Genomic DNA, 15,135 nt, shown 5'->3' on the forward strand with positions numbered 1-15,135 from the left:
GGTTGGAGGTGCCACCTCTAAAGGGGCAGGTAGAATAAGAGCACTTAAAATACTCTTTTAAAAATCTCTGCAAAAGGATCGCTTTGTTTCCCTTCTGGAAAACTGACGATGACAGCGTCAGAGACAGGACTGGCACCTGGAAGCTGATGCCTGCTCGGTAGACATGCAAGTGTTGCTAGAAACAGAGACCTCTGGTTTTGGGTGTCCAGTGAGATATCTGGACCTTTCTTTACAGACGCTTGTCTCCACTGTCTCCACTGTGTCCAGGTGGAGGACTGAGGAAAAGCAGTTTTATGCAAACAGAAGGTGCACGAAGGTAAGACCCCACTGTCTGAGAAGACGCCGCAGAAGAGCACAGGGCAGAGCTGGACAGTCAAGTGGGACAAAAACACATCCAAGTCCCTAAGGCAGAATAAATTTCTGGCACTTGTCACCTTGGGCAAACTGCCCCATGCTCCACCTTCAGATGAATTTGGACGTAGATATTGTCGAGGATTTGAGCCCTGGCCTCCAGCTGTAGCATGGCCGTTCTGATGTTTAAACCTGTGGTGGGACAAGCCACCGACTGCTGTGTCAGACACGCAGAGGGCGGCTGGAGAGGCCACGACGTGGTGGTTGCCAACGGAGCACTCCAAGCACCCATGCCCACCTTCCATTTGGACACGGATGCCAACAGCAGAGACATTGAGATGTCTACATTTCCTTTCCAACCGTAGAGGGGGAATGCATTTCTATTTGTTCTCCTTCATGAATTTATGTGCAAAGGTTTTATCTCATATGTTGATCAAATTCCTGACTCTGACACTGGAAATTATGAAATCCCCAGTGTTCTGCATCTCTAATTTCATCTCTCTGTTAAGATATTTGTTTAATATATAGGTCAGTACCACGCTCAAGCCCACAGCCACAGAAAGCGCCTTCTTTGGAAAAGTCTGGCAATCAGGGTGCAAATAGTTTGGAGAATCACTGGCCTGGATGGCAGCCCTGCTGCCCTGGGGCCAGGCAGTATCGCAAATGGGAATCTGTGGATCACCGCTTCGCATTTCACTTATTGTAAACATTTGGATTTAGGGAAACTCAGAGTAAATATTGGCTTTAACTTTCCACTGGTCAATATTTACTTATTCTGTCAATAAAACCTGATGCTCATTTTAGCAGAAGCCTGTACTTGTTTGAACAACATGGATTCTTCTCTCAAACATGCATCCACATGAACAGGAGGCAGAACAGTCAGTCCAGTTAACATCTGCGCTGCCCTAAACAACCAGGCTGGCAAAGCAAAGATGGTCAATTGCAGAAAAAACTCTTTAGAAAACACACTGAACTTGAGCTTCGACCACAGGTGAGCAAAACTCCGGTATCTTCTAGCCCTTCTCACTGCCAAAACCCAAACTGTGCCATGGGGAAGGCTCCTCTGGACCCTTCCCAGCCTTTACCAGCTGCTGCAGACCCAGGCTGCAGCTGAGAAAGGTAAAGGTGTCCTCTGGTATCCTTACGAGGGGAACCACCCTTCCCAGGGTCACTTGACGACCACACTCCTGCTTCAGGGGATGGTGTCCCCTTTGGCTTGTGTTGCCCATGGTCTGGGGCCAGCTTCAGCTGCCAGTGTACTCTTGATGTCCAGGTGCTATCACAGAAAAACTGGCTAGGAGGAGCTTCTGGAGGTCCCCAGCCCCACGTCCTGCTCAGAGCAGTTCTCCATTGCTAGGTCTCTAGAAAAGGTCAACCATGGGTTTGCCTTGCCCTACCCTGAAGACCTGATCCAGTGGTGCACTGCCCCTCCCCGTTGGTACGGGAGAGGACCGTAGCAGCCCCAGTGCAGACCAGTTTACACTTCTGCAGTACTGTATCCTCAATTTTGAGTTATATTAACAGATCCACAGCTTTCAGACATCAGGTGCTTAAAAAGACAGTAGCAGAGGGATGTCTGCAAAATGGTGCACTGATATCCAGCTTTGTAACAACAAGTTTAGAGGAATAGTGCCCTCAATCCTGAAGGTCTGAGCTCACAAAGCCTTTCAATAAAGCAGAAAGGCTGCTGAGAGACAGCACTGCGAATCTAAAGAAGATGCTTCCAGAACAGCGCGTGTCTTAATCCATGTTTGTGGCAGGTGCAGCAACAACTGGGCACACAGTGGGGATGAGGCAATGGGTTCAGGTGCCAGCACACATGTTTCTGTGCAGATACAAATACATTTCTGATAGCTATCCTCATGTCCAGCACTGCCTCTCTGATATGCTCCCACTATAAAAGGCCAAAATTTAGGATCAAATATGTGTCTTTAAGACATCTCCATAGGCAATAAGATTGCTTACATAAACAAAGGGTGGTTGGTTTTCCAATAGAGCAGTCTTTCATAAAGAGACAGGAAGAATTTGACTCACAATCTCATTTATAAAGCCAGCACTCTGCACTGAAGCCTTATAAAACAAACCAGTCCTCTCTATGCGTACTACTAATAATTTTTCTTAAAGAGGCTTGTTACAGACTCAGGCAAGGGCTGTAGCCTCCGACTGTGTTATTGGGTTATTTAATCACTTCTCGTAAGGAGCAGAGCACCGAAAGCAGCAGTGCAGAGGCAGGAGGCTGGGCTCCTGCCAGGGCCAGAGGACTGGTGAGCTCCACTGACGACTTTATTTGCTCCCTTAGGAGAAGGGATGGCTCTCTGGAAGGCCTTCACCACCGATTCAAAGAAAGAAGAGCGCAGCTCTGCACTCTAGCACTTGACTAGCAGGCCGGGTTGCAGTCAAATTTGGGGGATCACCAGCTCCAACTGCACCAAGAAACCTGGGAAAAAGGAAGTGACACTCTGCTCAGTGAGATAGCTGGATGCTCCTTTAGTGATGGGAGAAAGATGATAGCATCACAAATTGCTTCTGTCTCAGTGTGAAGCTGTAACTTTCTGGTCCTGGTCTGTGGTTTCTGGCTGGAGATTTCTCAGGCTCTGCACTTCTTTACTTTGGGTCCAGTGACCTGCTTGGCCCAAGGCTATATGCCTTGGTCACTGCTCAACCCACCACACAAGTCATCTGGTCCCAACTTTTATGCCTTTATATGATTATTTTCTCTCTTCCAGTCAACCTTGCACCTCCCTGGAACTGCAGTGCTCTCAAACTACTACAAAATGACATTGGTTAGAAATGTGCTGGGGCATTTTGGGCCAGACCTTCGGTATCTCCCTCTGGAGGACCCTGGCAGGGGCTTGCAGCCCTCCTGCTCTTTGGGGTCTCCAACTTGGCCGCAGTAGCGGCAGCCAGAGGGTCTCCCCAGGGGAAAGCCCTGTGCATGTTGCCCTTCTGCTCTACCCTGATGCTATCCCATGGATGTGATGTTCTAGATGGACATGCATGATAGCTCTTCAGCAGACACAAAATGTGCCATGGGGGAGTCATAAAGGGTTTCTCATGCCCCTAGGTGTTATTTCCATAGAGCAGGAAGCCTCCAGCCTCCGTTTCTCCCCAGGCTTGTGCAAGGGCAGGACATCGCCTCTCGCTCCTAGGAGTCATAGCTTGGCTCTCGGCTCCTGCCGCAGCTCCACAACCACACGGCCTCCGAGGCCAAGCAACGATGAGCACAGGGGACTTGGAGCCTCCTGGGCACCATGGGGGGCTCCTGCAGTTCTGCATGGGGAGGCTTGCCCGGGAGTACAGTGATTGTAACCCTGCTAAACCAACACGCTGAGGAGCCCCGGCTTTGCCTGGCAGGGGAGGTTTGCTTTGACACTTTGGGGAAGCATGTGCCCGATCTTGTTGACCATTTCTACTTCATACAGCCATCCCCAGGAGCTGCTTCCCTCCCATCAGCACCACAGCACATCTTAATCGCCCCACATAGCTAACAAGCCAGCCATCCCAGCATTGTTTGAAAACAAAGGACAAAATTGGTCGCATGAAAGATAAATGCAGCTGGGACTGGAATAAAAGTACTCACACAGCAAGGAGGGGGAAAAGTGAGTGGGGAAAAAGTCAGAAAGAAAGTTGAAGACGTGCAGCTGGGAAACACATGGGCAGCTGAGAAAATTAAGACAAAGAGAGATCAAAGCAAACCTCTGAATATACTAATGGTGCTGGGGGGGTGACAGCTGCAGAAATGCAGGTGCTGAAAAGCAAGGAGCCACATCCCAGCCCAGACACATCGGTGAGTGGGATGAGGGGTGCGCTGCCTGCTTCCCAATGTGCCCCTGGAGTTATTCAGCTGCCCAAAATGCAGAGCTGCTGTCTATCATCAGTTTGGCTGTAGCATTATGGCTAGATGCTCAGGTACTGGAGGTGCTAGCATCACTGCTTGCATAATACCCAGCTCTGCAGAAGAGCAGTCTGTATGAATGTAGAAACTGGACTGTGGAGCATTAAGTTGCATCCGTTTGAAATTTAAATTAAAGCTCAGGCAATTTAAATGAAAATCTTTCTTCTGCTCTGAAGAGTATGGGCTGCATGAGTTTGAGAGGGAAGGCCAGAAATATTGGTTTGGTTTTTTTTATTTATTTTGGAAATTAATTACTTTGATCTCAAGCTGAGCGTGCCAAATCTATGAACCATGGTAACTCCTTGGAGTCAGCAGCAAAGAAACTGAGCATCCTGCTCTCTTCCCATTGTATTTAGTACCCATCACGCAGGACAAGAGTGGAGCAGACCCCGTCCTCCCTGCGATGCATCGGTCTGCTCGGGTGACAGCTCTCCTTTACAGATTTTCCTGCTGTAAGTGGACGTGCTGATATCTAGATTCACTTTTCTTTTTAAAGCGCTGGTCTATTTAACTAACACAATAAGAAAGCCTACACCAGGTGTGGCTGATGAAAAGCATAATAAGCTGCCAATTACAGCTACGAAAGCCCCAGAACATTGTCCCGTGTTGCGGCCATCAGTCACGTGCAGATCAGCTTGGCTGAGCCCGTTAACAGCAGCCAACACTGCCATCCTCCACCCCATCGACCCCAGGTTTTTACCCCAGTGCAACAACACAGCACCCGGGGGGTGCACCACATCCTACAAGATGAAGTGAGAAGGATGAGGCGACCAGCGGCAGCAATGGCATGGCCATGGCACGTGCAAGCTGGTGACAAGTATGCAGAGAGGGCTACTCTGCTATCTGCAGACAGACGATGGGGTAGACCCTGTGAAGCTAGAAAAAAAAAGCAATTTTCATTACAGTAGTTGCATTAATACTTTAATACAGTCTGCTTGCAGACCTGCTGAATTGTCCGCTGCGTGGACCCTTACACAAGTACATGTCATCCCCATCCCCACGTACAGGGCATTGGGGAGGGATCCAGCAGGCACAGTGGCTGCAGCACTGAGCCAGCCTGTCCAGAGACTTCATCTCCTAAATGGCCACATCTATTGTGAGATGTTTGGGCAGATTCCCAAAGGCTGAGGCTGCTGATTGTGCCTGGGTTTTAGTAAGCTTTGGGCTTTTTCTAGGGTTTTGGACATCTGTCTCGTTGCAATGACTTGGAGAATGGTTCCCATTGCAGGGAGAGCTTTGAAGCTGTGGGATTGCAGGAAGCTAGAGGAAGCAGATGGATTTAACTGACAAATTGAAGCTCACTGAGTTTTCGTTTAATTAACTTTTAATTGGCAAATTTGGGGCTCATGCATTTTTAGTATAATTAGCTGCTTAAATTAGCTTTTAACAGAGGTTTAAATTTAGAAGCATGCTTTTTATATCCCATGTCTGGTTTTATACTGTATCCATGCTGTGATTCCTTTTAAGCCTGCTTTAACTCTATCATGCCAAAATATAACGAGATTTGGAAGCTGCTACAGGGACCTGGGGCAGGAAAAATCAGATGCATAATCCCACAAGGATTATCCCTAGTCCTCCTTGATGTGTGGGGTTTCCAGTCACTTTGCACCATCAGATACGCAGGATCAAAGGAAGACCACAAAATAAAGGACCCTGGGAAAACATGTGCACGTTCCCTGCCCCAGTGAACACAAAATTTGGGCAGACTGCCAGGATCCCAGGCTGCACAAGGGACACACAACCTGTGGAAGTCACTGCCACAGGTTTGCGGTGCTGACAAGTCCTCTGTCACCACGAGAAAGGACATTGAAGCTGGAGCCAGTATAGGTGAGAGGTTTCCAGGTGCAGCGTTTTCTTCTTATTGTGGTAGAAGTCAAGGTGTTCAGAGATTTTGATGTTGAGGAAAGTTCAGCTGGCGCATCCTCAGATGTTTGCCCGGGAAAGTGTAGCAGGACTTAATAAAACCTCCACTTTTCTAGGTTTGTTGTGCAGCGTTTAATACCACTAGCAGCACACCTCTGCCTCTCCTCCTCACCGGATCACTCTTAAGGGAAGTTTTTCCCATCTGTCCATTCAAACCTGTAAAGAGGGGCAATGGTGAAGGGCCCTTTGCCACAGGCAGGAGGAAGGCAGAGCTCTCCAGGGTTGCTATCATCACCATGGATCTTAACATCATTTTTAGTGAACCCAACTCCTCGTGTCAGTCCTACAAGCCTACTTGTCTCCCTCAGACCTGAGCACCTCAATGAAGTTCTTGAAGTTGGCAAGTGGGGGTCTCTGCCACCCTGTTTAGTGGCTGGAAAGAGAGGGACATGGAGAGAGACTCAGATCACCTGGAAAGGTTGCCCTGGGATGTGTTCTCCAAGGAGACATGGCCTACTGAGGTCCTAACAAAAAATGCTTCCATAAATTGGGATGGATTGGGATCAAAGGATGAGTTACACTGAAGGAAGAGTTCCCAGCAGCAGGGTATACAAAGGGGTTTAAACAAGTCCCAGCCAAAGAGAGAAACATTTGATTGTCCCAGCTGAAATCAGCAGAAAAGAAAACCTGGCACAAGGCATCGGGAAGGTGACCATACAGCCAGGACTTGCTCCTCTTTCCAAGGCTGCATCTGCTTACTATTTTAGGAAATAAATTCACAAGCAGGATAGGCAGATCCATATCGGTCTTAATCCACCAGAATAAGGGCAGCAGAGAGGACAGAGCAGCACAGCTGACAGTGAGGGCTAAGGCCTGTTCAAGCAAGGGCTGTAATATGTAAATCTGTTTTTCCTCAGGATGAATAAACTCCACATTTTTCTCCTCTTTGCTAAGTTCTGTATAAACAGAACAAGAAATATGTTGTGGAGGAATGACCTTTTCCCAAACTGAACAAGAAAGGCATTGTCAGGTCTCTACTCTTCCCTGGTAAAAAGGTCTAAAAATATTTTAAGAACTGCAGAAAGAATGGAAATGTGGGTAAGTGGAAATTCAAGTGGAATAGGAAACAATAGTGTGGATTAGGTCATTCCCAGCAAGAACAGGGAGAAAATGTCAGGGATTCAAGTGGTCTGCACCCTGGTTTCCTCTCCCGTTATGAGCAAAGGGAGGACCAAGCTCTCAACACCCACTCAGTCCTGAAGTAAATGAATAGGTGGGGGAAGCGAGGGCACCCGTGACACTACCCCTGCGGTGACAGAGTGGCTTTTTGGCTGGATGGTTCCTCCAGGCTAAAGCACATCCCTGGGAGGTGGCACGAGCCAGCAGAGCCCTGACGTCTGGAAGATGCAGCCCTGCCTCTTCCTGCTGGTCTGGGACCCTTGGGGGCCTTCACCCCCTCTCTATTAATGATTGCACATTTAATGGTTGCACATTAAATGAGTGCACATTTTCAGTAGCCTCTGGTTATCATCTGCCCCCAGCACTCACTCAAGGGTTTAGGTTCATGTATGCCTGACAGATAGAAAGCAACTGTCCGGAAGCCTCCCACACAAACCTTTTGCCAGGCGAAAAGCTGGATTTACATAAAATAAAAAAACCCTGATTCCTGGAAGAGGTCTGATTTGTGTAGAAATGTTGGAAAATTGGGGCGAGGGGCGGGGCAGGGAGGAAGATATTTTTCCACTGACCAAAGGAAAAAAAAAAAAAAAAGTAGGTATTTTCACTGTGATTTTCTTCAGAAATTTCTACCAGTGTTTCTGACATCTTTCAAAAATCATTTTTCCAGGCCCTGAGGGTTACGAGGTCACAGTTTCTCCAGCAGAATGGCCCTGGGGGATCCAAAATTACTGAGCAGAGTGAGTAGCGGCATCCCCATCGAGACAGGGGATCCCCACGTGCCAGACATCTTTTCCCCATGCACAGCAATTGGAGTTTATTCCCTCACTGGCTCATCCCATGCAGATTTTAGTCTGAGACCCCACCAGCCCAAGGTGCCTCCAGTCTTCTCCCTGCCTTGTTTCAGTGCAGCCCAAGCTCTCGTGCTCTTGCTTCACCCTCTTGATTTACTTGCCAGGGGCTTTGCTCTCTCTCAGCTGCCTATCTGTTCTCAGACCCCAATATTCAAGAGTTCAGCTGTCCTTTCAATCTGCAGGAAGGCAAATTTAGGACTCAGTGAGCCAGAGAACAGATGGGCAGATCGTAATATGAATGGAAACCTTTGCCTATGAGGAGAGGAGAAATACCACATCCATAGCCCCGCAGGGCTGCAGCAAGGGCAGCGATTTACCCAGCAGCAGGGAAGCAAGCGAGGGGCTGGAGCAAGGCTGGTATATGTGAGAAATCCTCCTTGTCAAGAAGGCATGAGGAGAGCTCCAGCTGTTTGCAGAGAACGTCTGCACCTGGCCAACCTAATAAATCTGTCATGAATTCAGCTGCCACCAACTGCTGTTGCAGCAGGGTGGCTCCTATCGTGCTCTTTGCACATCCTGCCTAGAGGAAATGTGCCCAAAAGTATTAAAGCAAGGCCACGTTTCATAAATTGATCACATCCTGAGCCTTTCAGCCCTGCAGTGAGTCAGCATCAAATACCCAAAGGGATATTTCCTAAGACCTCTAAAAGGGAATAAACTGTCAGGTTAAAATGCTGTGTTTATCAAACTGAGGTAGAGACTCCCCTGCTTCCTACGTGATCTCAAATAAATTAGAAGCCCGTCTGTTGTGCTTGGTTCCAAGAAATTAATTACTTCCAAGGGTGATGAGTTTTTACAATAAAGTAATTATCAAGCTAATCATAAAGGCAAAGGCTGGACCTTCTACAACAGCAAATTGCTGTAACTCCAGGGCCTGCAGCTGAGCGCTCCTGAGACTCCGCCGGGACTCTTGCCCCAGGGGCTCCAGGGGAGTGATGCAGTTTAATCAATAATGGTGACACTGTATGGGACCATGCTAAGAAACGCCCAGGAATGAGCTCCTGGAGACATAGCAAGTACAATTTTGGAATTAGCAGTGCATTTTACTGGGAAGTTGGGACTCTTGCTATTTTAGCAAGGAAAGTGACTGTGCTGAGCACAGCATCGCTTGATGGGCATTTGGCCTTTGGGAAAGGGTTTAGAAAGTGCCTATGTGTCTCTTGGACATTTGGTCTGTCCTGCCAAACCTGGGCTAAGTTCAGGACTTACTGAAAACAAAAAGGAATTACGACCTGATTTTTAAAACAATTTAGCTGATTGAGATGTAAATAGCCGCTTAATGAGGGCTCCCAATGAGGAGCTCACGCTGGAGATGAGCAGTCTGCCTGGCGGATAAGGTTGCATTTGTCACCTGGTCCCCAACTGTCTGCCCCAGGGATGCCCATGGCTGAGGCTGCTGGTTCTCTGGGGTGGGAAGGGGACACGGCGTGATGAGCCCTGAGAAGGGGACGTGGTGTGATGAAAGTGTGGGTGCCTGCCCCACTGAGACGCGTGCACATGGCTGGTGGAAGGCAGGGCAGGGCTCTCCAACATGATGACTGTGGCCAGAGAAACCCCAGGCTTCAAGATTCGTGTTTGGGGCGAGTACCACAGCTGATGGACATATGGGCGAGAAATTGGCCTGTGTGTCAGTGGCTTTTCTGCATAGGAATAAGTCAACAAGCTACTTCTAAACTTGGGGTCAGTTTAATTGAGAGAATCTGTCCCTTTGGTGCAGTGGTGAAGAGCAATAAATAAATACCTGTGTACAGGGTGGCTGAGCAGCCTCGACACAGACTTTCCTCTGAAAAGGGGCATTGACCGGAGTAGCAGAAACCCTGACTTTGGCGTAAAGCAGAACTGAGGACGGGACAGGGACTTTCTGTACAGCTTTCCTCAGCCTCTGCCCATGGAATGGAAACTGTTCTTCCTTTTCCAGGTGCTAATGTCCTGCAGAGCACCTCGGACCCCATAGAAAGGTCCCAGCAGGTTTTGCCACTGACTCATGGACTCACCTGCTAAATACCTGCTAAAAGCAGAGCGCTGGCTCAGAAACCAGGTCTTCCTAGGTTTCAGTCTCTTTTCTTTGCCTTAATGGCTACCCAGAACCTAACCTGCTCTCCACAGCTGATCTGGATATTTTCATTAAAAAAAGAAGACACAGAAAGCCAAGCTCCATAACGAGCCACCTGAATTTAGCATTAAAAAAAGTAGAGCAGCTGGTGATAAAAATTACTGTTGTATATCCAAGAAGAATTGTGCTGACTTAGTAATAAACCAAAAGGAAACCCAACTGAGTTCAAGGGAAGAAAGGACAGGCTTAATCTTCTGGAGCACATATTAGCAGGAATAGAGGGAAATTTCCCCAGGGACAGGGAAAAGGACTTCCCACCCTGCTTTCCAGAAAATTATGCTGAAAAGTATAATTTTCCTCACTGGGGACAGGCTTTACCGGGAACTTCCCAGGAAATTATGCAAGCAAACCCACACCACGGTCCCTTTCCCTCTAACGTCCCCACACGAGCTGTGGCTTCGCCGAGCGCTGCTGCAGCTGCATTGCACAAGGCAGGGCAAGAACGAGGAGAGGTGTCTGAAGTGTCTGGATAATATTCCTGCCACTTCTAAAAATACACAGCACTATGGAGACAAGCTTTGGCTTCACACAATTGAATGTTTCTGTGTTGGCTCGAACGTTTCTCCTAAGCTACGTCATTGTTAAAGACACAAAGTTATTCATTCAAAAGCCAAGGGCTTTTTTTCCCACATAGCTAATGGCCAAAAAAGTGATGAATCAGGGCTTTGGGGTGATTTATCTGTTTCAGTCTCTCCTCAACTGTATTTTCTATTTCTAGCATCCACTGTAATTCAGGAAAATCTTGTAGGTATCAGCAGCAACCATGACTCACTCTTTGGCTCTCCCAGCTGTCATGAACAATTTTCGCTATGATATAGATTTTGCCATACTGGCTTGCAGCAAGTGGCTATCTGGGGCCTGTAGCACTACTGTGGAGAGGGAAAACGCTTGACTTCTTATGAGTGAGTGTGGCCTTGTTCGTATTGCCATTATTAACACGTCTATTTAGTTGGTGGAGGCATTTTAATAAACTTGATGATAATAGTTTCAATAATGGTTTTAGCTGTTAATAGTCCTATTGCCTGTCCACACTTCCCATCCTCCAGGGAGTCTCTTCCTTTTATTTGTGAAAGCTGAGTGAAACCCAGACCCCTGGAAGCCAAGAGTAAGATCTCCTTTGAGAAGGAGCCAATGTTTCACATCACACATGCTCTTTCTTTCCCAAGATGCTTATTCCTGTATCTGGAACATCTGTGTTAGGAAGGCTGACGGTCAGGTCTGGGAGAGTCACCAAATACACCAGAGAAACACACAACAGCAGAGTAACCCCAGATCCACACTAGATGGAAAGTACATGGCTGGAAAGTGGAGGCAGACATTTGCCCTAGTTAACTCTCTTCAAACACATCTTCATCCTCATGCACTGCAAGGTGCTCCTGAATTCAGGGCTCTAGATCAGATCCCTGCACTTGTCCCCACTGCCACATCCCTCACCTCTGCTCATGTCCCCATGTCACCAGTTGGCTCCCTCCAGCCCCCATCCCGGGAGGGAAGGAGATATACCTTACAAAAGACCCAGACATCTCAGAGGCTGGTACCCAGAAATTGACTCCCAAGTCAGGGTCTTTAACGCACAAATATCCCTGTCCATCCAAGCATACAATAGCCTACTGCTCCTGACTTCACAGATTAAAAAGACTCATTTTCTCTTGACCTTCATCATATCCACAATTTTATACTGGCAAGAGATTTGCTACAGAGGGCAGATTCTGTCCCTCACCCCTAGACAGGTTTCTTGCTGTCTTTGGGAAGATTCAAGCGTTGAGGAAAGCAGTCATAAATATCTTCTTGTGCACCTGACCTTCAATGGAGCACAAACAGCTTGAGCCAGGAAACTCATCATAAACAGATCCTGGGGAAAAAAAAGTCAAATTGATCCTGGCGCCAGCTCCCAGCTTGCAGAGTCGGAAAATTGCAACATGGCAGAGATCATCCCTTTCCACACTGGACACCTTGAGAAATTGTATCTGATCCCACCTTCTCCATGTCCAGACTCAGGCAGCCTTGCCCAGCACCCGCTCAGATTCATGTAGCAGGGGCCAGAAAAGGGCTGTGGGCTCCAAACTGCATCCTGGGAGCTGCTGGCTGGAGAATGGACCCTGGCTCAGTGCGGATGGGCTAGGCACAAGGTACACACTTCATGCAGCATCAGACTGAGCAAACACCCTGCTCTGCCGCAGTCTCCCTTCAGCACTGGAGAAAAGACATTTCTTCTTCTTCTTCCTCCTTGAGATGTACTAAATCCTCAATCTGCTACTCTGCAGAAATATGGCAACACATCTGTGTAGCCATCATGGTAAACATCCAGCATGCACAAGAGGATGAGGCCATTGGGAATAGAGGCACAACACGTCCTGCTGACCACCCACAGCCTGCAGCATCTGTAAATAAACTGCACAGTGGTCAGAATCAAAATAACGTGTTCAGGTCTGCAAGAAACCTTTCATGCCAGCTCTGGCAGTTTCTTGCGTTTTCCTTTACTGTAGCTTGCAGTCAGATATATCATCCTGAGCGTGGCAATATAACCAGAGGGCTGACCTTGGGAATGTGGGCACAAATCTCCCGAGGTCTTTTCCCACTTGGAGGCTCAGGTGGATAAAATTCCTCAGCAGGCACGCAACAACAAAGCTCAACAAACACAGCGCAGTTCAGTGCAAGACTGTTTAGGCAGGCAGGCAGATTTTATTTTAAATCCAGCTGATCTCACTCATTCTCTCATACTCACAAACTCCCCAGCACCAGGCCACAGGTGCCCCACCGGTCTGCCCAGGATCACTCGCAGTGGCCCAGAGGACAAGGGACACCAACAAGGCCTTGTCACATCGCTTTTGTTTTTCTTAGGCTGGAAACCACATGCTGGTTTTGGATGTGCCTCTCATACCCTTTAGGAGTTGACAGTGACTGTGATCATTTGGGTCTCCATTCTGTCCCACCTCAGTGAGCCAGGAGGTGACATTGCTAATTTACTCACATCCTTTTCCATCCTTATCTGAGTGTTTTGTTGCTCCAGTGCTGTGAATAAGGTGGCTGAGCAAATGGTAAAGAGAAGTTGACACATGGTCATGACCATGATGGGTCCAGGGATGCTATGCAGGGGGGTCACCAATCCTATAATATTCAAGCATTCAATTAATAGCTAGTCTCATGGTATTCCCAGATCTTCTCTGATGCCCTCTGCACACAAACAGTATCACCCTCCCTCAGAGGAAATTAATCAACACACAGAGAAGTCCAGCTTGGACAGGAGAACCAGCCATGGAGAGGGCTGGGCAAGCAGAGCCAAGCACCAGGAAGGAGCAGAGGGGGCTCCTGCCAGCCCAGAGGAAGCCTCAATTGGAGGAACTGGTTTCCACGTGAATAACCAGTTGGCACTAAGTGTGGAAGAGTCATGGACGGGGCCAGGGGAGAGCCTGTGGTCACCAAAAGGGATTTCAGAGACAAGGAAAAGACAGATTTGTGTCATTCAGAGCAGCCACTAGTATTCATGTGGTTGGGGAAAGCAGCTTTGGAAGCAGGACTTCCCTGGTCTCCCATGGCCCACTCCACCCTGAGGGCTTGCCTTGGGGGACACAAGCTAAGAGCAGCAGTCATGTCCAAGACCTGAACAAGGGTGATGGGGTGAACTGGACGCAGCAGGACGCAGCACTGGGGAAGAGGCCGAGACTCAGAGATGGCTTCAGACCAGATACTGAGAGCTGGCTCCTGTCAATGCTACTCGCTTCACTTTTTACTCACCAAGGGTCATCCTGGGAGGCCCTCACGAGCTCAACAGCAGGGCACCATGAGGCAGCCCATGGTTTCAAGACAGGACTGGAGATCACTGGAGTCCCTGTGACTTAACAAGTCACGACAGCAGTGTTAGGTGGATGTGGGTGCATCCTGGTAACCATGAGGTGAATCCCACCAGCCTCCCCTGCTGCAGGCTCAAGCTTTGCCCTCTACGCTGATGAAAGGATAGAAGTTTTCCTGGGAACTGGTTGCATATGTCAGAGGGAATGGTTGTAGCCCTGTGTGCGCGTGGAGAGCAGCAGCAGGAAAATTGGAGGTCTACCTGTGTGGGGCAGCCAGAGGATGGGTTTGGAGGGCGCTGTGCATTCTGGAGAGGCAGCCTGGGATTTCTACACATGGAAATGCCTCTTCCTGTTTGATTCTGTTTCGCCCAGGAAAATGCAATTTTGTGCCCTTTGCCAATAGCTAACGAGACAGCACAAAACAAGCAGAGCAAAACAAATAAAAATTCAAAACAGGGAAGCGCTACTGACTTGGGTGATTATTTATTCTTCTGGTGGTAGCAAATTAGCAAGGTCCCACCAGCAGACAATCTGCTCAGGCTGAAAAGACGCAACATTCTCCCACTCAAATTAGACCAACTTGTCATATTAACTCCAGATACCGTCTTGGCAGAAGTGATACTGCTGTAGTTTAAACACTTGCAGCACTGCTGGGATTTTGTAGAAACTGCTGTCCCAGGTTGCATCAAGGCTTCATCCCACTTGGGGCTTTGTGCCCACCCTCAACCCATAGAGGGTGTCCAGGAGACTGTTCAGGACTGTGAGTCTGACCTCCAACAGCACCTCCAATCTCCCCAGCACCTGAGGTGCTCTTGCTGCTTCTGGGGAGCTGCTCACAGATGGGCATGACGAGGGCTCAGCTGTAATTATGGGTCTCTCCCTACCCTTTGGCCGTTGCTGCCTGTAGAGTTGGATGATGCCTTCTCAGGTCTTTCAGGCTAGCCAGGCACCTTGGCACAGTGCAGGCCAGGAAGGGGCTGCCAGTGTGGCTGTGAGTCTAAACCCCATGGAAGGGACTGGAGCTCTTTCTGCTGCCTCCCCGCAGAAATGGGCAAATTACAGTGGAAAGCAGTAATGAACCAGGATTTGGGA

The sequence above is a fragment of the Cariama cristata genome, unplaced genomic scaffold, assembly GCF_000690535.1.
Source record: "Cariama cristata isolate BGI_N322 unplaced genomic scaffold, ASM69053v1 scaffold15227, whole genome shotgun sequence".
NCBI lineage: Eukaryota > Metazoa > Chordata > Aves > Cariamiformes > Cariamidae > Cariama > Cariama cristata.